Raw genomic sequence first — 24,155 nt, forward strand, 5'->3', positions numbered from 1 at the left:
TAGAGGGGTTTTTTGAGATTTTTTTTAACCGACAAGCACAGGAATCTTGGCAGCACTATGCTAATATTTACCCAAAGTCTACAAAATCATAAATCAGTTTTGTAGACATTTATCCTTTTTATTTTACCCCAGAGAAAATCCTAACTTTAAATGCTAGATAGTTCTTATCCAGAAATGATAAATTCAGCCTCTCTCCTATTTTGTCATCTTCCACCTGGATAATGTTTTGTTTGTAAATTGCAGTGGTCATAACATTTTTTTCCATTTGCAGGTGTAGTAAGGGCAACTATCCACTGGCCATAGATTACAAATAATATCTGCTTACATCTGGAGAAATTTACATTAGTCAAGCACAGTCATGATACCTAAACTAAGTTAGTAGCTAAAGAAGAGCTACCATGTACCTAATGAAGGCTCCATTAAAGAACAGACTATGCTGAACACTGTTGGTTGGTTGGTTGGTTGGTTGGCTCTTCAAGTGATTAACTCACAATTATTATTGAGCACAATAGCCAGGCAATTAACCTGGTGCTGATATGTGATGGGTCAGATGAGGTTAGACCCGAGAGAGAAATGACCCCTTGTCTTGAGCTAAAATAGCTCAAGTATTCTATGGTCTTTAATCCTCCAGCTGTCAACAACAGAATACCTGCTCTGTGTCCAGCACCACTTATGGATTTATAATTTAACACTGGCCAAGCCAGAGAGTGTTTTTCCTAAGCTCATTCGTTGCAGGCAGGGAAGCCCTCAGGAAAGCCCGAAGAAAGTAAATTTCGGCAGCATCAGTAAAGTTTAGCCATTTACTGGCCCACTGTGCTAATGAGCACCTCATTGTTAGAAAGAAGGAGAGCATTTCCAGTCAATTAAGCAATCAGTTGGCAGGATTGGTTGAAGATTTACTCTGTGCCTAGTGCTGTGTTCAGTGCTTTCCTTCTTCCTGGGGAGTAGGTGGACATTATTATAAGAATATAGTTAATTGTCCATGAACATGTAATGTGGGACAGTTAGTATGGCAAATACTGGCTGAGATGGGCGACACAGAGCTCCTGCTCTCTGGGCACTTATTATAAAATGGTACAATAGGGGCACATGTTGCAGCTGTGCCTTGTAAACAAATGGTTCACACATGAGTCCTGATTATTTCAAATGGGTAGTATTGCCTTTTACTTTGCCTTTTTAATGTTTTTTTCACTGGTCTGCAATGCTCAATGTTCACTAGAGATGGGAGCTTATAATAGCTAGAAGAAAGAATGAAAATTCACATAACTTAAGAGAGAATACTGAAAAAATAATGAAAAACATTTGGGATCTACTTAGGGCACCAAACAAGCTTATACTAAACTTGAGGATTTGATAAGTTTTCAAATACTGTATTTTCTAGGAACTAGAGTACACTATTTTTGGATTCATACTATTAGACAAACTTATAATTTCCCATTAATTCCAATTGCATGAAATTATAGTATTTGCTATAAACTACTGGCTTTTAAAAATCCAGTTTCTAAAGTAGAGATTTCAGATGTGATTAATTCATGAATGTGAAATAATTGGATCTTAAATGTCCCCAAAAGCCAAGTGTTAAAGGTTTGCTTGGTCTCAGCCTGTGGCTCTATGGGGGTTGTGGAGCCTTTAAGAGGAGGGGCCTAGTGGGAAGTCATCCAGTTATTGGGGCATTTCCCTGAAGGGGACAGTGACCCCAGCCCCTCCCTTTTCTTCTTTATTCCCCTCCTGGCCTTGAGGTGAATTGGGTCCTCTATGCCATGTGCTCCCACCATGATGGAACTTTCCCCGCCTACCCTCACCACACCTGAGGCCTACAGTCAGTGAGACTGCCCGTCATGAACTGAAACCTCCAAGATGGTGAGCCTAAATAAATCTTTCTTTGTAAATTGAGCATTTCAGGTCTTTGTTACAGTAACAGAAATTTGACTAACACAGGCATTTCAAGAAAGTACTAGGTGTGTGGGGAAAGGTGAATAGGAGGTCATTTTAAAGTGAAATATAAAAGCAGCAGAGGTTCTAGGTGTTGGATAAATTTTAGAGGGAATCTGGTGCAACCATTTACCCTAGTCTTCTTCAGTGACTCCAGCAGAACATTTTTTGTTTCTTAGTTTTCGAACTAGGGGGATATTTTGATCCTTTTAATAAGTCTCAGAAATTGTTTCCAATGAACTCCACTGAAGAGGATCTAACAGTGATGTTTGCCAGGTCTCCATGGAGTCAGCCCTGGATGATGTTGGAGGCCTAGTCTTAAGAATGATCATGATTATATTGATGTCAGTAGAAACACAGAGGAATGATGAGAACAAATATTGCCTGGTTTCAAAAAAATATGCTAGATCCTCCAAATGATGGAAACCAGGCATGGTTCCTGTCTGGGAGCATCTAATAAGATGTTAGGAGTTCTGCTTCAGAAATGTTAAGATTGATAGAGTACTGTCAGCCCTGGAGTTTTCCAAAGGCTTTCTTGATTCTGTGTTGCAAAAACTCAAGTAAGTACATTTGTCTTTGGTGGTTTGTTGACTTAGAGTTTAGGACATGGTTGATATTTTGCCTTGTAAAAAAATCTGAGATGAAGCCACTATGACCCAGCTTGATACTTATTAGACTTCAGTAGGAATGAATAAACACATTTATCTGCAGATAAAAGGTTGAATCAAAACTTTGACTTTAGGCTTAAGAAAAAAAAAAATCCTATTCAACCGCTCTTGATGTAAGGTACCACCATGAGACTGAAAAATCAGACCTTAGACTTGTTGAGTATAGCAAAAGGTACAATTTTCCATTGAACAGAACACAAAGACATGCATGGGTGTCCAAGACAGGGACCATTGAGGATGAGAAAGGTTTTGGAGTCAGACCCATGTGGGATTAGGGTCTAATCACGGGGTAGCTTCTGAGTCTCACTTTCCTTATCTTAGGGTCACACTATTATAGAACAGTGGTATTTCAGTACCTCAGGTGTGTGAATCACCCAGAGTAAGCCACAGAGCATAGCTGGTAGGAGTGTGGACATTGAAGACACAGACTGGGTGACAGATCTGTCACTTACTCAGGTGTTGCCCTAAAGTCATTAATTGGCTTCCCAGAGCCTCAATTTCTTCCTGTAGAAAAGAGAACACACACGATGATTACCTTGAAAGGCTGTTGCGAGGACTGATATATCAAGTGGTAAATACTTATATGTAATATATTAACCACATTTTTGTTGTTGTTGTTCCAGAGCTAGGTGCAGGAATCGCTCTTTAGTGACTGGCTGACATGTTGAATATACTAAGACACAGGGCTAAGACAGAGTAACAACATTTTCATAAATACCTCTACCTCTTGGAAATAACAGCAGTGACAAGGTGGCTGTGGGGTTGGGTCTGGGATGGGAGAGATTTTCACCTCTGGTGTTCTTTCTTTTCTTTGAGGGATGATTATAGGATGCTGGTCTCAGAGCCTGAGCTTTGAGTATCACTCATGGCCCTTAAGATTAAACACAGGTAAATCCAGAAACCTAGTGGCCTGTTTGAATACCCACATTTTTTCCAATCTCATTCAATAGTTTCTTCAAGCATTATTCTCCATGAATAACATAGTAGATTTTTAGGGACTTGTCTGTATATCTGGAGCAATACTTGAAAAGAAATGAAATTTAGCCATAAGCAGCCCTTTATGGCCTATGCTTCTATTTCCAAAGTGACTCCTCTATCTTGTGATTTCATCAGGAAAGATAAAGGATGAGTTTCACAACAGTCAAGAGATAGGCATTGTAATGCAGCCAGACTGTGGTTCTAAAAATTAAAACATTTTGGTGTCCAATAGTAACTTTGCACTTACTAGAGTGTGACCCTGAGCCAACAGATACATCACCTCCTTAAGTTTATTTCCTCATCTGTAAAATGGTGATATCAATAGTCATCTCCTGGGATTGTTTTGCAGATTTCCTGAGTGAATGCACCTAAGTCACCTAAGTGCTGTGGCATTGAGGTTAGAATTCAACAAATGTCCTCCATCATTATTATCTTAATCATTAACTACTCTCCCAAAGCTGCCTTTCTGATTAGACTGCTGAAGTGAGAGGTTGTTAAATGTTATCATACTACAACTCTCAAAACCTGAAATTTTCCAGTATAGCTGTCTACTACATAATGATATTTCTGGCATTAATGTCTCACATATACTCAGTGGTCCCATAAAATTTTAATGGAGGGGAATTATTCCCATCACTTACATGACTGTGCAGCTGATGTGACGTCGTAGTACAATGCATTACTCAGGTTCTCAGTGCTGCTCACGTAAACAAACCTCCTGTATTGCCATTCCTATAAAACTATAGCACATGCAACTATGTTCAGTACTAACATTTGATAATGATGATAAACGACTGTGTTAGTGGCTTACGTATTTACTACACTACGTTTTTATTGTTATTTTTGAGTGTTCCTTTTACTTATAAAATAGCTGACTGTAAAACATTAATGCTGTGCTATCCTGGCAGCAGCCTCAGACATCGCACATTGACTGCATCTCCTGATTGCACCAAGAGACCACGTCCAGTGAGTAGTCCCTTGTAGGGTTGTGTAATTATACTCTATGATGTTCACACAATGATGAAATTGCCTAATGACACATTTCTCAGAACATACCCCAGTTTTTAAGTGACACACGAGTGTGAATCTTTCTTAATAATGGTCATCTGTCAGATAGGCCCACTTGGATACCCCAGGGTGTTTCATGAGACTACAAGGAGCCATTGCATCTTGGTTAAGCTTGAGCAGAGAAATAAAGACACTAACTTCATCCCTACCTGAAACTGCTCAGTGTTTCCCAAAAGAGACTTAGTGCCGTACAGAGCAAAGAGCAAAGTGGTGCATTCAGGAAAAACTCTGCTGTCTGTGAAGCTGGCCCCTGCACCCTGCAGGGCTGCATATGAAACTCTCTTATTAGCCCATCTGGCATTAATCATTCCATTTCCTGTCTCTGGAGTATTCATGTACACTCTGAACACTGTATGAATTAATTCTTGCATAGGGCTCTTTATATGAGTCTGCTTTTTTTTTTTTTTTTAAAAAAAAGAAGGCCTCTTTCTTCCATATATCTCCATAGAAGTTAAGAGCAATGGCTTTGGAACCAATTAGACATGGGTTCAAATGCCCACTCTACCTCTTTACTATCTAGATTACTGAGCTTCTTTGAGCTGTGCTTTCCTCATTGGCAAAATAGGGATTTAATGGGTAAAGGGCTTAGTAAAGGTTTTCCACATAATAAACACTCAATAAATGTTAACTCTGTTCTGAGGGCCTGCATCATAAATAGTCATGATGGATAAACTAAAAAGTGGTTATAATAATGACACTCTGGACATTTGGGAAAGCTACTGTCAGCTGTGATGAGATCATAACTGTAGAAAAACAAAATCTTTCCTCCACTACCCTTGGATATAACTGTACTATGTGAGCAGCTAATAGGATAATCCAATTCCCAAACTCCAAAACCACTGTAGCCCTTTGGAACAATTTCATAATCTCTTAATTTTACAAAATCAAAAAGAAAAACAAAATACATGCACACACAACACAGCTCCAGGAGAGATCATGGAAGCTTCTCTAGACTTATAAGTGGTCAGGTTTGCAGGGCAGAGCCTCTTGGTGATGCTGGTGCCAATGTTATCCAAAATCAAACCCCCAAAACCAACCTAACCAAAAAACACACAAACCAAAAATCAAAAAGCAAAATACAACTCCCCCTTAACTTTAAGACAAAACCCTCCAAAGCAGTCCTTGTTGGTAAAAGAATGAAGATATAGAGGTAACATTGTTTACCATGAGCAAAAGGTATATGAAAACTCACTCTGTCAGAAAAAAAAATTAAATAAAATAAATGCCTTGGCTTTAGATTCTACAGATGCTTTTTTAATTTTTAATTTTAGTTGTAATTGGACACAATACCTTTATTTTATTTATTTATTTATATTCAGTGCTGAGAATGGAACCCAGTGTTTCACACGTGCTAGGCCAGCACTCTACCACTAGGCCACAACCACAGCCCTCTACCAATGCTTTTAATATGTCCCCTCTGCCCCAACACACACACGCGCACACACACACACACACACACACACACACTTTTCTTTTTTTAAGATGGTTTCTTTCTAGACTGGGAGGAACATTGATATATTGGTGACAGCTTTTCTTAGCTGCTGAGAAATTTAGTGCTCTGGAAGAAGGCTGGATTCATTTGCCACTGGGCTGATGTATGGCTTCTCTGAAATATTTAGAAGTCATCTGTGAGGATGAAGAACAGGCAACTTGAAGTTCGATTGATGTTCAGATTTTCCCTTTCCATCCTCTCTCCCCTGAGTTTGTTTTTCAGACAGACCCAGGCTAAAGAGCCAGTTTCCTGCAGAGAAGGGGGTCGGGGAATTTTGGAGGTTCTGAACTTGAAGAAATCTCAGAGGCATCCAGTTCAACCCTCTCATTGCTCCAGTGAGGTTCCCCCCACCCCAAATTTTTGGCACTATGGGCTTTCTTGAGGCTGAAGGAAATGGAACTATCTGCTGGAAATGTGTACACACAAAAGGGCCCACAAGCAGTTTTGAATATAGCTCCAGGAGGGATCATGGAAGCTTATCTAGACTTATAAGAGGTCAGGTTTGCAGGGAAGAGGCTCTTGGTGGTGCTGGTGCCAATGTTATCCAAAGGCTCAGATTTTAGGACCCTTTCTGGTTTATAGCCACAGTGGGGCACAGAGTGAATACCGCAAAATAAGCCTGCCTGTAGCCCACTGGTAGACCCCTTCCTGGGACCTGGGCCCCACTTTCAGAGCTTGTTATAAGTTCCTTCCCAGGGTTTGCTATCTTAAAGGTGTACCATGTCAATATGGTGTGAACTTCAGGGTGGCTGTTTTTCTTGGGAATGGATTAAGAGCTTAGACGTATAGGATGGGTGTCCACACACACAAGCATAGTTCCTCTTGCAATACAAGTGAATGAAAAAAGGAGGAGGGATGGGCTTGGGATCTGAGCTCTCCAACTGTGCTCTTGTGCAGAGCAGGGCCAGGGTCTGGCTTTTGCACACCCTGCTACTCCTTATCTCTTTACTCCTCTCGATGACTAGTTCCTACTCAACCTTGAAGTCATATTTTAGATGTCCTTTACCCAGAAATTTATTCTTTAACCCTCAGTCTCAGTTCCCTGGTGAATTACCAGCACTCTGTACTTTCCCTTTGCAGCACCTATTTAAAAATAGGGTAATTATTTGAAATGTCTCTTGCATGCACTTGAAAGTTACTTGTGGTTAATTGTGTGAAATATAGCTTGTTCACAGCTATAGCCTCAGCACATAGCATGTTTTCTGGCACATTTATTGAGTGGTTCTCAATAAATATTTGTGGAATTAATGAATGGATAACAAGTAAATACTCCCTTTGAGATCTAAATTTTCTATATCCTAAGAAATGATCCCCAGTCTTTGAAAGGAAGGTTTCTTCTGTCCTCACCTTATTGAGAACAAATAAGGGCAGCCCAAATCTGGCATGTGTGAATAGCAAGGGGAAATTTTAAATTTCATATTTCCCTTAAAATAGCAATCTGTCCCGAAGATAAAATGGACACCCTGATTTCAATCTATCAGCAATAGAATTATGACTAAATGACAGAGCTCACCTTTTTTCTGATTGTCCACAGGAACTAATATTATTTATATAAGAAAATATTGCTTTGATGTTGTGATACAAATTAATCAACAGAAGTTGGGCTACCTTTTCTAAATATTTGGTATTAAATTCAAGACTTTCTGTTGTAGAATCCTGGCTGTAAGGGAAATCATCAAGGTGAATTTAAATATATATTACTATTTATTGGATGTTTACTTTGTTTCACGCTTTCTGTTGAGTATTCATTTAAGTTTTCCAGAACTTGGAGAGGTTGGTATCAACATCCTGTTTTACATAAGAAGGAATTAAGCTGAGAAATTTTAGGTGGTTTGTTGGAGGTCACTTTGATGGCTAATCTTGGTTGTCAACCTGACAGGGTAGAGAGACATCTAGAAAATTGGTAAAGCACACTTCTGGGTATGTCTGTGAGAATGTTTCTAGAGAAGACTGGCATGTGGGTCAGCAAACAGAGTGGGAATACCTGCCCTGAATGTGGGTGGCAGGAGTCCTGCATGTGGAACTGGGGTCCTGGGTAGAACAATAAAAACAATGACAACAAAAATGAAGAATGGGAAGGCTGGCATCCTCACATAAGCACCATGTTCAGCCTTTTTTGAATGGGTGTGTTTTTTGCTGCTACCTTTGTTAAGTGACTCTCTAGGGAGCTCCCAGGCCTTTAGCCTTGGGCTGGGCTGTATCAAGGGACCTTCTTGTTCTATTGCTTCCAGTTTCTTGATACCAAGTATTACTTGTTTCCCTGACTCTCCAGCCTGCAACCAACCATTGTGGAACTAGTCAGCCTCTGACTGTGTAAGCCAATCTACTAAATCTCTTCTTATATGTATTACATTGGTTCAGTTCCTCCTGAGAACCCTGACTAATGTAGTCACAGCTGATAAGAGGCAAAGCCAAGTTTCAGTCCAATATGTTAGTTCTTGACTTTATATTCTACTCCTCAGTATATTAAAAATATCCTTTTGTACAGGAAAGAGAAAACTCCCAGGCTATTCTTAAAGAATAGGAGAAAATTCAGGCAGAAACAGCCTTAGGGGCAACCTAATCCTGTCTTGATTTATGCATCAGACACCAAGGAGGATGCCCTAGCCACTGTCTCATCAGTCCTCATTTTCTCAACCTCAAAAGTCTAAGTTTAATGCTCAATTGTTTGTTGTTACCCAACAAATCACCCTCAAATATAGTGGCCTAAAACTATCATTTTAATTTAACAGTTGTTTTGTGGGTCAGGCATTTGGGAAGAGTTGGGCTGGGTAATTTGATCCTGAGTCACAGAGAATCAGTTAAGATACCTGGGCTTGGAGGAGCCACTTTCAAGATGGGGTCTTTTATCAGTGGAGGTCTTCCTACTCCTTGATTTCTGCCTCTCTTCATGTGTCTTATGGTATTTTCTTATTATTCAGGGTTTTCCGTGTGGCTTGGGCCTCTCACAATACAGTGGTGTTAGGGCACTTGGACTTCTTGTATGGTGACTAACTTCTCCTAGAGTAATTGTTCCAAGAAACCTGAGAAGAAGCTATGAGGCTTTCTAGGGCCTCTCCTTATCTCTCTCTGGGATATATATATATATATATATATATTTTTTTTTTTTTTTTTTTTTTTTTTNAAACTCTTATTTACCCAAGGCTAAATGACCTCAACTGGCTGCCTTTTTTTTTTTTTTTTTTTTAACTAACAAAGTTTCCGGGTTTGCTTCTCATCTGAGTTCGTGAGCATGACTCACTTCCAGACTGGAAGGAAAGTTCATATAAATCAATGAGGGGGCTTCAACAATGACTCCCTTACCACTCCAGAGGATTCCCTGATATGAGAACAACTCTGTTCTTTCTTTTTCTGAGAACTGACAACATTTTGGGAGCTGTTAACTGGTGAGACAATTTCTAAATCAATTCTTTACCTCTGATCCAGCTAGAAGGTGCAATGAAGTAGTATCCTCATTAGACATTTGGGCAACTGAGCTTTTTGTTAAAGTTCAGGATGCAGTGGTCCTGATACACAACCTGGCAATATAAAATTTTGCTTCTTTTGTAAAGTAGAACGGTTAAAAGCAATGGCTTCAGAGCCAGGCTGACCTGAATTTGAATATATGGCCACAATTTACCAGCTAAATAACTTTGGAGGACATCTTAGATAAAGGCCTCTTGATGGAAAGCAGAAAAGTAAATAAGTTGTAAAAATCACTTGCTATATGGCAGACCCTGATCTAACTATTTGATATTCACTATTTCACTTAATTCTTTTAATCATTTGCCTCTTGGAGCCTCAGTTGCTTCATTTTAAAACTGGAAGAACAATATCAAGAGGTGGTAGTAAGGAGCTAATGAGCTGACACATGCAAAGCCCCTGCTCAAGCTTATAGGAAATGCTGAATGGATAGAGGTGTGAATGTCGGGCCTTAGGCTCCAAGACACCTATTCTGACTTCAGAATCTAATGTTTGCTTCACTATTCAGGGCTAGGAAGGGACAATCAGTAGATGCTATGATTGTAACCATTAAACTCAGAGCTGTCTTAAAACTCAGACTCCTTACTAACCAGAGGTGGGATGCAGGATGAGGTGGGCTCCAAACCTTTGTAATAATTAGAGGCATAACAGTGCCCCATTACAGAGCTGTTTTGAAGGTTAAACTATATAAGTCACACAACAATGCTAGCCACATGTATGATTGTCACACACTAATTATATGGATTATCTATTATTATTATTATTACTATTTATTCAAAAATTTGCTGAGTGGCTTGTGTGTGGCAGGCACTGCTCTAAGGACCCCTTCAGGACAGAGGGGCCCATGCCTAGAAGATTAGCTCCTGGATGTCATGCAAGACTTGCTACCTGTTATTCTAGCAATTGGCTAAGTCTTGACAAAGTGCATGCTGTCCACATTCATGGTAGAGGCAGACACAGGGTGTGTGAAGCTCCTGATGGCCTATGCCAACATTTCCATTTCCAGGGACCACTCAAACCAGAAAGAGTATGTTTTTTATTCAGAATGTCCAAAACCTGAGATAGTCAGAGGGAAAGTCTGGCTGAGGCCAAAAAGAAAAGCCCCAAACAAGAATCCAGTAAGTAGTGCTGGATGTCATATAAAAAAGAGTAGGGAGAAGTGAGGACATTGAGGGAGCAAAGAGCAACCTGGGCTAGGTCAGGAAGAAGACCAGGGTCAATGTGAATGTCTGAGGATGACTTCTCTGTGATCCCAACATCATGGTGTAAGAGAGGGCACTTTGACTTAAAGTGACCAGCAGGGCCAGACTCAAAATGATATTTATACTTTTCAATAAATTTTGAGCCTCCCACTTTTAAAATATATTTTTTAGTTGTTGATGGACCTTTATTTTATTTGATTATATATCTGTAGTGCTAGGAATTGAACTCAGTGTCTCACACGTATGAGGCAAGGACTCTACCACAGAGCTACAACTTCAGCCCTAAGCCTCCCATTTTTTTTTTTTTTTTTGAATCAGATACAAGTTTGGTCTCAGAGGTTGTGAAAACAGAGGTTCTGAGAAATAATTGATAATGAAGCCATTCTTATTTTCAGATGCCTCCTGCAAAACAATCAGAGTCTAAACTTGTTGACCTTCAAAGCATACGGATGGTTAGGCAGCATGACTTATGCTAAAAAACAGACCATATGGCATCAGAGGGTTTAATTTAGATGCTATTCAGAGGTGTGTGTTTTCATCAGCATGCCTCAAGCACTTCATTTGCTGACAGAGACTGTAGATGAGAGAATGAAGTAAATCATCCTGGGTGAGCCTGTGTCAGAGTCCCATGGCTGGCCTGTTTTCCTCTACCTCGTTCTGTGTTCTGTTAGTTCTCCATATTAAGAATTACCCAGAAAAGGAAAAAATCAATGGCTTTGAGATGTTGTTGAATTAAATGTTCTCTGTAAGCAAAGAAAAGGGCCCTAATTTAGAAGCATTGCTTGTATAATAGAAGTAAAGAATTCACCTTGAACGAAGTAGGAAGACCAATGCCAAATGGTTCGGGATGATGCGATGATACGCAAACATTCAAGCCAATTGCTGCAAAGAACAGTCTAATCCAGGTAAATGGCTCTGAATGGGCAAACCTATCATTTTGTTGCCTAAACTTTTGGCTTGTCATCTGATTAAGGTCAGTCCCTTCATATTTCAGAAACTGTACAAAATGTGACATATTTCTACTTCTTCCTCCAAATAGCCCCTCCTGGCTTCATTTACCATCTTATTAGTCTTGATTGCTCCATCCATCATTGTAATAACCCCCTTACAAATCCACTAAGCTCCATTGTCCATCATTCCCTTCTCCATCTTCTCCTTGAAAAACACGCAGCCCAGATGAACATCATCTGTCTTCTCCAGGTTTAGAGCTGAACAGATGAATGTTACCAGATAAATGAAAAACCTGAGATATATTCACTTTAATTCAAATTATACTTCTGTTAAGCACTCAATACCCCCTAGGAGTCCAACTGTTTCTTTAGAAGGCTTGAGTGCTTGAGTTCTCGTTCGCTGAGAACCCTCTTGTATTCCTTCTCCCATCTCCTCATGTCCCACACATTCTTTGCTCTTTTGTCAATGATTCCCCTTCATGCTGCATTGAGAAGTTAGAAGTGACCAGGGAAACTTATCCATCCTTTAGCAACCAAAGGACCACACTGACCTACACGTGCAATCTGGAGTCCTCTCTTGCTTCCCTCTGTTCACAGTGGGGATTGTATTCCTCTTCTTCTCAAAGCTAACCCCTGCCCCGTGCTCCAGACTTCACCCCCTTCCCTTCCACCAGTCTGTGTTTGTATTCTGCGCTGCTTCATTTCTTTCAGCATTCAAACATGTTTCAATATCTCTTATCATAAAATCAACAAATACCAAGACCGAAACCTTCCCTTGACCCCACAAATTCTGGATGTGGGTCCATTTCCCTCTGCCTTTTTATATAAACTTCTCAAAAGGGTTGTTTACACATGCTGATTATACTTTGTAGCCTTAAATGCACTCTTATTTATTCACAGTGTGGCTGTTTCCCATTTATGCCATTGAAACTGCTTGTCAAGGTCTTTCAGTGACTTTCATTTGGCCAAAGCAATGTCCTCATTACAGTTGATGTCTCAGCAGCATTCAGCACGTTCCTTCCATTTGGACAAACTTCCCCTTCTCAGATTTCACCATGTTGTCCTCTCCTGATCTGCCTTCTACTTCATAAGCTCCTCTTGCTCCAGTATTGCTGCTGGCTTCTTCATGTCTCCCTTGGGCATCTCAAACTTAATATAGGAAAAATAGTACTCTTGGTTTCCCATTCCAAATCTGTTTCCATCCTCACTCATTTATCTTCATATCAGTAAATTTTAACATCATCCACATTATTATGTAAGCAAGAATCCTCAAGATCATCTTCGATCTTTGCTTTCTTTCACATTCCATATCAAATCTATTGGGAATCTTGTCAATTTCCTCACTGAAATAACTCCCATCTGTCTACCATTGCCCTTTCAACTGGTACTACCAACTGAGTCTAAAACGTGGTTCTCTCTTACATGGATGACTTCCTCCATTCATGCCCTTCTCTCAGCCGTTCTCCATGTAGCATCAAAAGGAATCTTTTTTAAAAGCTACCTCCAATGGCTTCTAATTACAAATAAAATAAATCACAAAGGCTTTGGATAACATACCCACTGCTTTCTTCTTCCAATCTCATCTTAAAAAAACTTTCCTACTCACCTACTATGGCATAGGCATACTGGTATAAAGATTTCAGAAATACCAGGCTCTTTCCAACCATATGGTTTTACCCACGCTGTTCCGTGAACTTCTGCATCACTGAGTCATTTCTCTCCTTTTAGGTCTCGGTTTAAATGCTACCTCTTCAAAAAAGTCTTTCAAGGCCATTCTCCCTAAAACAGATGTTTATCTGTATCCAGTTCAGTCCCTTGTGTCCTTGATGACAGTAAGTTAGATAAAGAAAGCTCCAGAACATCAAGAAGTGTATCTTTCCTATTCATCATTGTACAGCCAGCATCCAGCAAAGGGCCAACAACAAAATAACTGATCAATAGTATTAGTTTGAAACGAATGAGAAAGTTTTGTGGGAATCTAACTTATATAGATTCAACTTAGTAGTTGCAATGACAACTTCTTACATTTCCTCACCCAGAATCCTGTGACCATTAGGGAAGCAGCCTGACAGTTCCCCTAATCTCTCTTTCAGTAAAAATTTCAAGGTGCCAAATTACCTCCTGCAGTATTGGTAGAAAGTAACATGAGGAACATGTCTATTAATTTTGAACTGGTATTTGTAGAGAGTTTACTTTGCATTAGTAACTGGGCTAAAGATTTTAAACATATTTGCTCATTTAAAACTTAAATACATGAGGCAGATATTATTAATTACTATCTAAAGAACATAGGTAAATCTTCTGCATTAAATTTCAGGAGGGTTATGGACCTCCTGAAAAAATCTATAGACTCTGTTGTATGGTCCAAACACCATCACAATAATGTTTTCCAAAGAGGAGGGCTCCTACTTATTGTTTTGAGGTGACCATTTTCTGTGTACTGATAGACGAAACATATTAAGTTTTGCTAATATTAATAAAACAGATTGGCATGACTTAAATCTGTGCATGGAGCTCAAGATATCATAAAAGAAACATAGAGGATGCTCCATAACATGAAGTAAGCAGGAAACGAGACAGATTTAGGTCCCTAATTTTTTGTTCATCTTCAGAAATGATAGATGGTTTTATTAGATTCTTCTGAGAAATATAAAGAAAATACTTAATGAAAACATAAGTGAACAAGAAAATAACTATGTCACATCTCTTACTCCTAGAACAAACTTTTGTCAACATTATGATTTTAAAACTACAATTTCTGCTATGGTCCAAATTGTGTCCTTCCATTCATATGCTGCTGCCCTGAACTACCATATGACTATATCTAAAGAGTCTTGAAGAGGCAATTATGGTTAAATTAGGTCAAAATCATAGGGCTCTAATTTGATAGAACTGTAGTCTTATAAGGAGGAAGAAAGGAATCTCTCTCTCCCTCCTTCATAAGAGGACATGATGAGAAGGTCTCTGTGTGCAAGCCAGGAAGAGAGCCTTAGGAGGACCTCACCAGGCTGCTCCCCAAGCTGAGCTGTTCGTACTCCTACACTATGAAGAAGTGAATTCCTATAGTTTAAACCACTCAGTTTATGGTATTTTGTTATCGCAACCCAGGAAGACTAATTGAATGACTTCATCAGTTCTAACATAAAATTGCCCCCATCTTTCAAAATCGTCAAGAAAACATTTGAAATATGAATTTATAAACAACATTATTAAGTATGGCCTTAGCCTTAATGTAATGTATTTAAATTATGAAGTAACAGATTAGCTTTAAGTCATATGAGATTATAGTTAAATAATGAAGTAGGAACACTAAAACTATGTATCGGAACATAAAGACAAACTATAATTTCTTAGCAAGGTTTATAGCCAAATTACATTCAACCCAATAATTTATAAAAGTTTTCTAAGTTTAATGATGTTTAGAAGCCTCTTTTAAAACTTCTTTTTAATATCTCTGACAGAGATAAGTGATTAACTATTCCAATATTCATTTCCCCTTTCCTTTCTTCCTTTGTAAAACAGAGCCCCAGTGCTTAGTAGGACTATTACTGACTAGATAAAAAGATATTCCCAAGTCTCCCTTGCAGCTATATATGTTCTTTGTAACTGAATTCTACCCCATGAGTTATGTAAAATGCTTTTGGACTTCTGCATAGCCCCTCAAAAGGCAAGACGATAACCCTTTTATCTCTCCTTTCTCTACTCTGTTGGCCAAAGTCACAGTTGTCGATTTGTTACATAAAAAATTATGCTGAAAATTTAGTGGATTAAATCAATAGCACTTCTTATCACCCAGTTTCTGTAGGACAGGAATCTGGCCATGGTTTAGCTGATCCTCTAGCTCAGAGTCTCTGAGAAAGCTGTGATCAAGGTCATGGCTAGGCCACAGCCACCCCAAGGCTCCACTAGGGAAGGCTCCATTTTCCCAGTTCATGCTCATTGTTGTTGGCAGGATTCACTACCCTACAGGGTGTTGGGTATAGGCATCTGGTGTCCTCACTGACCCCCCTCGATTCTTTGCTCCCCAGGCCTCTCCACAGCCCTTAATATGGCAGCCTGCACCATCAAAGCAAGCAGGTGAGACTACAACAAAGGGCATGGGCCAGCATGGAGGAGAGTGCTGGCTAGCTAGATATAAATCATGAGCTTTTGCAACCAGAGGATGGAACTGATATTCCATTACTTTTTTCTGTCTTCTACTTATTAGAAGCAAGTCACAGCCAGGGGATGGAAGAGCATGAAGGTCTGAATACAAAGGGGCGGGGATCATTGACATGTCAGAAGCTTCTCATCCCAGCTGGAATGCAAATGTGTGAGCAGAACCCTGAACAATCCTGCTGGAATGGAGAAGGTATGCTGAAGACAGCAGAGCAGCAAAGACCCAAGACCATGGAGGTGGCTACCAAACAGTTGTCCAATCACGGACTTCTGTTATCTAAGAGGGAAATAAACTTCTCTTTAATTTTAGTCACTGTAACTTAGGGTCTTACTATCATATACTCACAGTCCTTATCTCATGTGGTATAATAATCAAAGACAAAAAAAAAAAGAAAAAAAAGTCATACACCATTATACCATTGGGGGGAAAATTCTTTTATCTGGTGTGATAAGTATCCTCAAACTGATACAATGAAAATAAGATGATGACAAACTAAAAGACATTTATTTTGTACCAAAATGTTCTGGAAAATAATTTCTGAAAATATTGATAGACTGGATGAAACCATTTTTAAGGAATGTGATAAAGGATAGAGATTTTGTTTGGCATCTAGATAAAAATACAAATGTTTCTAACATGTCTTGATGTGTGCTATTTGCTACATCAGGTTCAAATAATAAACAGCATGAAGAACTGCATTTTTCTGGTCTAACATTAAATTGAAAACAACCAAAGAAGACATAATTTTGACAGTGAATAATTTCTATACTTCAAATATTTTATGAGGAAATATGCATATCATAGAAAGAATGGCTCCTCTGGCCATAAGTTTTTACAAGTTTCTTAGATAATGTTACACAGATGATACCTGCTATGGTTTAGATATGAGTTGTCCCCCAAAACTCATGTGAGAGACAATGCAAGAGTTTAGAAGTGAAATGATTGGGTTATGAGAGCCTTAACCAAACAGTGAATTAATCCACTTGAATGGATCAACTAGGTGGTAGCTGGGGGATGCGGCTGGAGGAGGTGGGTCACTTTGGGGTATGTATATTTTGTTACTGAGGAGCAAGAGGTCTCTCTGCTTCCTGGTTGTCATGTCCTGAGCTTTTTTTCTCCACCAATCCTTTTGCCATAATGTTCTGCCTCACTTTGGAACCAGAGCACTGGAGTTGGCCATCTATGAACTGAGACTTCTGAAACCATGAACACCAAATAAACCTTTCCTTCTCTAAGTTGTTCTTGTCAGGTCTTTCGGTCACAGCAGCAGAAAATCTGACTAAAATAACACCAAACTTGGAACTGATGTGGTTTATTTTAAAATTTATTTTAAAATTTAGATTTGAAAAATATTTAAAAATCAAGACTTTAAAAAATACTGTAGACTCTGTGTATAAGTTTGTATTAAGATGGAGAAGGACAATGACATTTTTTAACTACTCATTTTCACTAAGAGTTGTGAAACATAAATACATATGTTATCCTCTTATAAAAATATTAATATGCAAAATTTGCTGATCTTGACTGTAATGACAAGAGCCATTAGTTTAAGTTTACCTTGAAGAGAATTTTTAATATAAGAGCAGTTAGTCTATCCCCTCATTGTGCAATTTACATTGAGTTATGTGTCAATTAAGAGACTATTTCACAAAACTTATCATATGTAGAACATATCTGCAAACTGGTAATTCATAAATATCTCCATGGTTTTCTGATTCTGTAACTCAACATGATCATGTGCAACCGATGACATAAGGCTCTCATAACCCAATCATTTCACTTCTAAACTCTTGCATTGTCTCTCACATGAGTATAAACTCATACTTTATAATTTCTAAATATGAGAAGCCGAGGATATTAGTTTTCAATCATTGCCTAACAAATTACCAGAAATTTATCAGCTTAAAACAACACATACACATCATTATCTCATAATGTCCCTAGGTCAAGAATGTTGGCACGGTTTATTGCCTACTGCCCAGGCTCTCAGAAGCTGCAATAAGGTCTCAGCTGGACTGTGTATTTATCTGGAAGCTCAATTGGGAACCATATACTTCCAAGTTCACTGAGGTGGCTGGAGGAATCCCTTACTTGTGACTACATGACCGAGGGCCCAGGCTTTTTGCTGTCTCACCTATAGGAGGCCACCTACAGGTGCTAGAAGCTGCCTGTAGCTCCTAGAGGTCAGCCAGAGTTCCTTCCTATGTGGGCTTCTCCAACTCCCTCTCTATGTCTTCCATATCTCAAGAAGAGTCTCTTGTTTCAGAATGCTAAAGTCACCAAACATAAGCACAGGAGTGACATGTCACACCTTTGCCACATTTAAATGATTGGAAGCTAGTCACATGTCCTGTCCATATTCAAGGGAAAGGGATTTCACAAAGGTGAAGGCATGGTCTTTAAGGGAGGGGAAACATTAAGGATCACCTCAGGGTCTGATACACAGAATCTTCCAATCACTTTGTAGATCTTCATAATAAAGACTTCAATAGGCTTTGAATACATTTGTTAGGAATATAAGAATGAAACTAAAAGAACCCCTGACTGACATCAGGGAAGTGGACATTTTCTTGCCAAATTATTACAAATACTTCTGCTAGGCAGTCTTGGTGGCTAGGAATGAACAACGAGTATCATGATTTCAAGTGCAGCCAATGATACACCCTTTAATTTAGATCTATTTATCTTTGGGAGATAATTATAGTTTTTTCAGCTTTGACAGCCACTAAAACTAAGAATTAAAATAAATTGAATTTAGTGATAGACCTCTGAATTGCCAGATTAAACATATTAAAAGTGTTAAATCAAGATTTTAGAATATAAAGATGCTTATTTTATCATACTTTTTTTAATTTTAAAAAAGTTTTTAAATAGTTTTACATGGCAATAGAATGTACTTTGATATAGTGTACATCATATATAATACAGTATACTTTCTCATTCTTCTGGTTATACATGATGTAGAATCCCACCGGTCATACAGTTATATATGTACATAGGGTAATAATGTCTGATTCATTCTACTATCTTTTTTATCCCTATACCCCCTTCTTCTCCTTCTCCCCTCTACCTTATCTAAAGTAACTCTATTCTTCCCTAGTGCCCCCTCCTCGTCATTGTAAATTAGCATCCACATATCAGAGAAAACATTTGGCCTTTGATTTTTGGGGATTGGCTTATTTGGCTTAGCATGATATTCTCCAGCTCAATCCATTTACTGGCAAATGCCATAATTTCATTCTTCTTTAAGGCTGAGTAATATCCCATTGTGTGTATATTCCATATTTTACTTATCCATTCATCTGCTAATGGGCACCTGGTTTGGTTCCATTGTTTAGCTATTGTGAATTGAGCTGGTATAAACATTGATGTGGCTTCATCACTATAATATGCTGATTTTAATTCCTTTTGGTATAAACCAAGACATGTGATAGCTGGGTCAAATGATGGTTCCATTCCATGTTTTCTGAGGAATCTCCATAACACTTTTCATAATGGTTGCACAAATTTGCATTTCCACCAGCAATGTATGAGGGCACCTTTCTCCTCACATCCTTGCCAGCATTTATTGTGGTTGATATTCTTGATAATTGCATTTCTTACTGGGGTGAGATGAAATCTTAGTGCCACGACCAGCGTGGCCAAAGTAGCAGGTTCCCATCAGGGGTGATAGGAGATTGGAAGACATAGAGTCACACAAGCAGATCTTGAAGATAAAACAGCAGGGGTTGGGTGGAGCACTGCTCTCTGATGGAGAAACAGGTCTAAAGAATTACACCAGCAATCTTTATTAAATATCTCTAAATCAGATTAAAGACTATGCAAGCATTTTTCTTTGTATTCATGAAAGTTACAGAGTAACAGTATGCAGCTATTTCCTCAGTTACATTCTGCAGTTGAAATGTACAGTGTTAGGAGCATTGTGCAGCTCTCAAGAAAGTTCATTGTTTAAAGTTACTAATTCGCAGGCAGATTCAGGAGCAGCAGAACTGCTGAAATATTGTGGTTACCTTAGCAAGGAAGTTCCTTCATTCCCAGGAGCTGCAGTGCCTGAGAATAAGGTTGAAGCTGATAATACTCTAGCATGGAAGACATCTCCATAGCAACCGAGCATCCTATGCATTTGCATAGAAACTTTCCCAGTTACCAAGTATGCCACAGCCATGAACTCATCAGGGACCCCAATCTCAGACACTGATCTCCCAGTCACTGTCAGCACTCTCCACATCTTTGATTTTCATTTCTCTAATTGCTAAAGATATTGAACATTTTTTCATATATTTGTTGGTTGTATTTCTTCTTCTGTGAATGTCTGTTCAGTTCTTTAGTCCATTCATTGATTTGTGTGTGTGTGTGTGCCATAACTTGAGTTATGCTTTTTTAAATCTTACCTTATAATTGGTTTATGTCATGATTATACATTGTCCAGTCTTAGCTCTGATGATTTACTTTGCAAATTGATTTATTACCTACTATTTGTTAAGAAATATATGATCTTCATGCCTTCCCTGAATTTCAGGAAGGATGCTTCTTCTTGAACATCTTGGAGTAACATCTAAGACCTGGTGAGGCAGGTCTTGTTCTCCATTTTTATTTCCAAACAAGCTTTCCTCTGATCAGTCTTTTCTTGCAATTGAATTCTCTGAGCTGTTCTTAAACTCTAGAGGTCTGTGACAATATTCTCTGTAAAGGAATTATAATAAGTCTAGTTGTTGAAGGACTATCTTACATTGATCCATTGTCTACTTTTGTAACTTCCAATTATTGGCCTCAGGTCTTCCCCTTAGGGATATATAGATCAACACAGATAATTGTTATCACAGATAATTCTGATACTACACTATATCTCTTGTCTGGATGACCCAAGTCCTCTAAGTATTGCTCTTATTCATTAAACAGCTGTTTATTGGGTGCTGTATTAGGCTGCTAGGGGTGTCATAATAAAATACCACAGACTGAGTGGCTTAAACAGCAGAAATTATTTTCTCAATGCTCTGGAAGCTAGAAACCCAAGATTAAGGTGCCAGAAAGGCCAGTTTCTCTTGAGGCCTCTCTCCTTGGCTTGCAGAGAGCTGCCTTCTCCCTGGGTCCCCACATGGTGTTTTCTCCATGTGTATATTTGGGTGTTTCTTCTCTTTTTGTAAGAACACCACTTTCATAGAATTAGTGCTCGCTCTACCTTTATAACCCTATTTAACTTTACGTCCTTAAAGGTCACATTGGGGGTTAGAGCTTCAACATATGAATGGGGCGGGTTAACATAATTAAATCCATAACACATGTACATGCCAGAATAGCAAACAATTAAAAACAACAAACCCCAAATCAACCAAGCTGGCCCAATGGAAAAATGAAATGGTTTCAAGCCTTTAAAAATATCTTCAAGGGTGCTGGCGGAGGTGATGGGGGTGTTTTTTTTGTTTTGTTTTTTTTTTAGCTTACAAGGCATTTATTAACAGAAAATAATCTGAGGAGTCCTGTTCACAGACGGCGACCACGGCGACCCCACTTCCTGCGGGTGCTATCGGAGGGGATGGGGGTGACATCCTCAATCCGCCCAATCTTCATTCCTGAAGGAGCAAGGGTTCTGAGAGCTCACTGGGCCCCAGGTCCAGAGGTCTTGGTCCTGTTTCCTCCTGTGGCCCGGAGTTTGATATGTAGGGCAGTGATGCCTAGCTCCTTGCACCACTGGGCTACATTCTGGGCAGCCAACATGGCAGCATATGGAGAAGATTCATCTCTGTCGGTCTTCAGTCTTCATCCCACCTGTCACACTACAGATGATTTCTTTTCCAGAAAGATCAGTGACGTGGACAAAGGTGTCATTGGAAGATGCAAAGATGTGGCAGACACCAAATACATTCTCTCCTTCAGCCACCTGAGGCCCAAGGCTGATGACCTGTTCTTCCTTCTTTTCCTTTCCATTGCGAGGTGCCATTTCTGTGCCTCTGTCTCCAGACTCTGCCACCGGAAAGAGAGATGGGGAAGGGGCGGGGCGATGGGTCATTTCCGCTGAGATCATGGGGGCGAGGTCAGCTCCGGAACCCGACCGCTTTTATTGCTCACGAAGAGACTAAGACTCCGCCCTCGGGGAAGATAGGTTCCTTAAGGGAGAGCGAAAAGAGGCACGGGGATGAGTGTTGCGCGAACAGGTTTCCGTACGCAACTGAACTAAGCGGATACACCCACGAGGTGAGGCGGGTTTATGTTCCGAGATGGCGGGGGCCGCGACCAATTTTTATTTCCTATCTTTGTTTTATTTTTATTTCCTATGTATCAATTAAAAATAAACTTAATTTAAAAATTAAAAAAAAAATATCTTCAAGGGGCTGGGATTGTGGCTCAGCGGCAGAGCGCTTGCCTAGCATGTGTGAGGCACTGGGTTCGATTCTCAGCACCACATATAAATAAATAAATAAATAAATAAATAAATAAATAAAGGTTCATCATCAACAACAACAAAAACCCTTCAACTCATATGACAGCCTGAACCTAATCCAATACTGGTTATGGCACCTTGCTAACAGAGAATGAATGGCACTATCTTCTTCTCTCACTTTATGGAATTTATGACCTTATTTATAGCCCATGAAAACATTTACTCCTACAGAAGCTGTGTTGATGTGAAAGAGAGCCCCGTTTTATATATCTCTCAAAAGCCATTGTGTCTTTGTGGTATACACCTTAGATTGAAAGCTGGAAGAGTTGAAGGTGATGTCTTCTAATTTTTGCCACATCTAAACTCAAACTAACACTGTGTCAGAGTTTAGGCACTGTGTTAGTTAGAGGTTAGGCATGGCATCACATACAGCTGGTTTCATGGGACTGTGACCCTTACCCTAGGTTGGTAGTTCTGCTGTGGTCATCTTGAAATTCTTAATTTTCAAGCGGTCCTCATTTTCATTTTACACTGGATCTCACAAATGATGTGCCTGGCTTTTAAAAGGGAGACATTTTATGAAGAGTCAGTGACCTGAGTTCTGCCCCAAGGTCTACCACTAACTAACTTACATTTGATGATCATTGCTCCTTTATCTCCACACTGGAAGGATTCTGTGTTCTTACTCAAAGTGATGCAACCCTGCTTTAGAAAAAAGTTTATGTAAAGGACATGTGCTGTTTTTGTCTGCCAAACATCTCCTCAGTTTTCTTCAGGCTCCTTCTTACTTTCTGTCCTGTTAGTTACTAGGTTCAGGAAAATAATCTAACTTCATCTCTTAACCTTGATCCAGGGTGATCTAGTAGTCCAGGCCTGGGCAATAAAAATATACACGCCCCCAACAGTCTGGAAATGGGCATATGGCTCAATCCAGGTCAATTAGATGGGATCATAGGACTTGTATGCACTATTGGGGGTGGTGCTTTCTCTCCTATGGCACAGCTGTAAAAGGAAGGCCTGGAGTTGCTGATGGTCACCTGGCCTCCATCCACCAGGGTAAACCTGCTTAAGGATAGAGCAACATAGAAACATCAGTTGCAAGATGAACACAGTGAGTCCAAGACCTAAGGACGGGTGTGAGTTTCTGGATGAGGAGCTGTGACCACACACTGTACATAACAGTTATATCAATAACTGAGCCAATGAAGTCCCTGAGCTGACTGATGTGTGTGTCTGTCCCTTCCAACTAAGAGCAAGCAGTGGGGATTGTTCACCACTGGATCCCTGGTACAAAGCAGAGCGCTAGCCACATAATCAAAACTGACAATAAATGAAAGAATACTTTGTCATGGAAGTTCACAGGATAATGAATTTCTGAAAAATGTAAATGTTTTTCTTTGTTTATAGATACATTTCAGAGTCCTGGAGAGCACTAAGAACTAGGTGCCATGGTTCACGGGAAAACCACTGATCACCTTCAATGACTGCCAGAATCATCACCCTTATTGAGCTAATGAAGGAAGATCGAAGACAAACCTCCAGGAAGTAGCTTCTGAAATTCAAAGTCACTTTTTAAACTTGGGAATTTGGCTTAAATATAAGTTTTATTGATCAAATTAAAACATACCATTGTGTAACATATGAAGAATGAAGTAGGAGCCTTTGCTGAAGGAATACATGGAGCTGAAGGAAGCATGGAGCAGTCTTCCTCTGCCCTACCTGCTGTGTGATCATGCAGGTTAAAAAGTAATAAAGAAGCTTAATTATTTTCTTGAAAGCACCTGTTCCAAATACTATTATTTCCTTGATAATACCCTGATCAAATAAATTTCTTTACTCTCAGTAGAGAAGGTCCTTTGAGATAG

At 39.4% G+C, this 24,155-nt stretch overlaps 1 long non-coding RNA gene and 1 pseudogene across 1 annotated transcript; one reads left to right on the forward strand and one right to left on the reverse strand.

The window, feature by feature from the left end:
* Nucleotides 1-1,733: 1,733 nt before the first annotated feature.
* Nucleotides 1,734-24,155, forward strand: LOC125619190. The gene is made up of 3 exons (XR_007350703.1): nucleotides 1,734-1,860; nucleotides 15,960-16,103; nucleotides 23,698-24,155. It is a non-coding gene; the product is annotated as an uncharacterized LOC125619190 (long non-coding RNA).
* On the reverse strand, nucleotides 21,337-21,917 carry LOC107135557 (annotated as a pseudogene).

This window comes from Marmota marmota, unplaced genomic scaffold (genome assembly GCF_001458135.2).
Source record: "Marmota marmota marmota unplaced genomic scaffold, marMar, whole genome shotgun sequence".
NCBI lineage: Eukaryota > Metazoa > Chordata > Mammalia > Rodentia > Sciuridae > Marmota > Marmota marmota.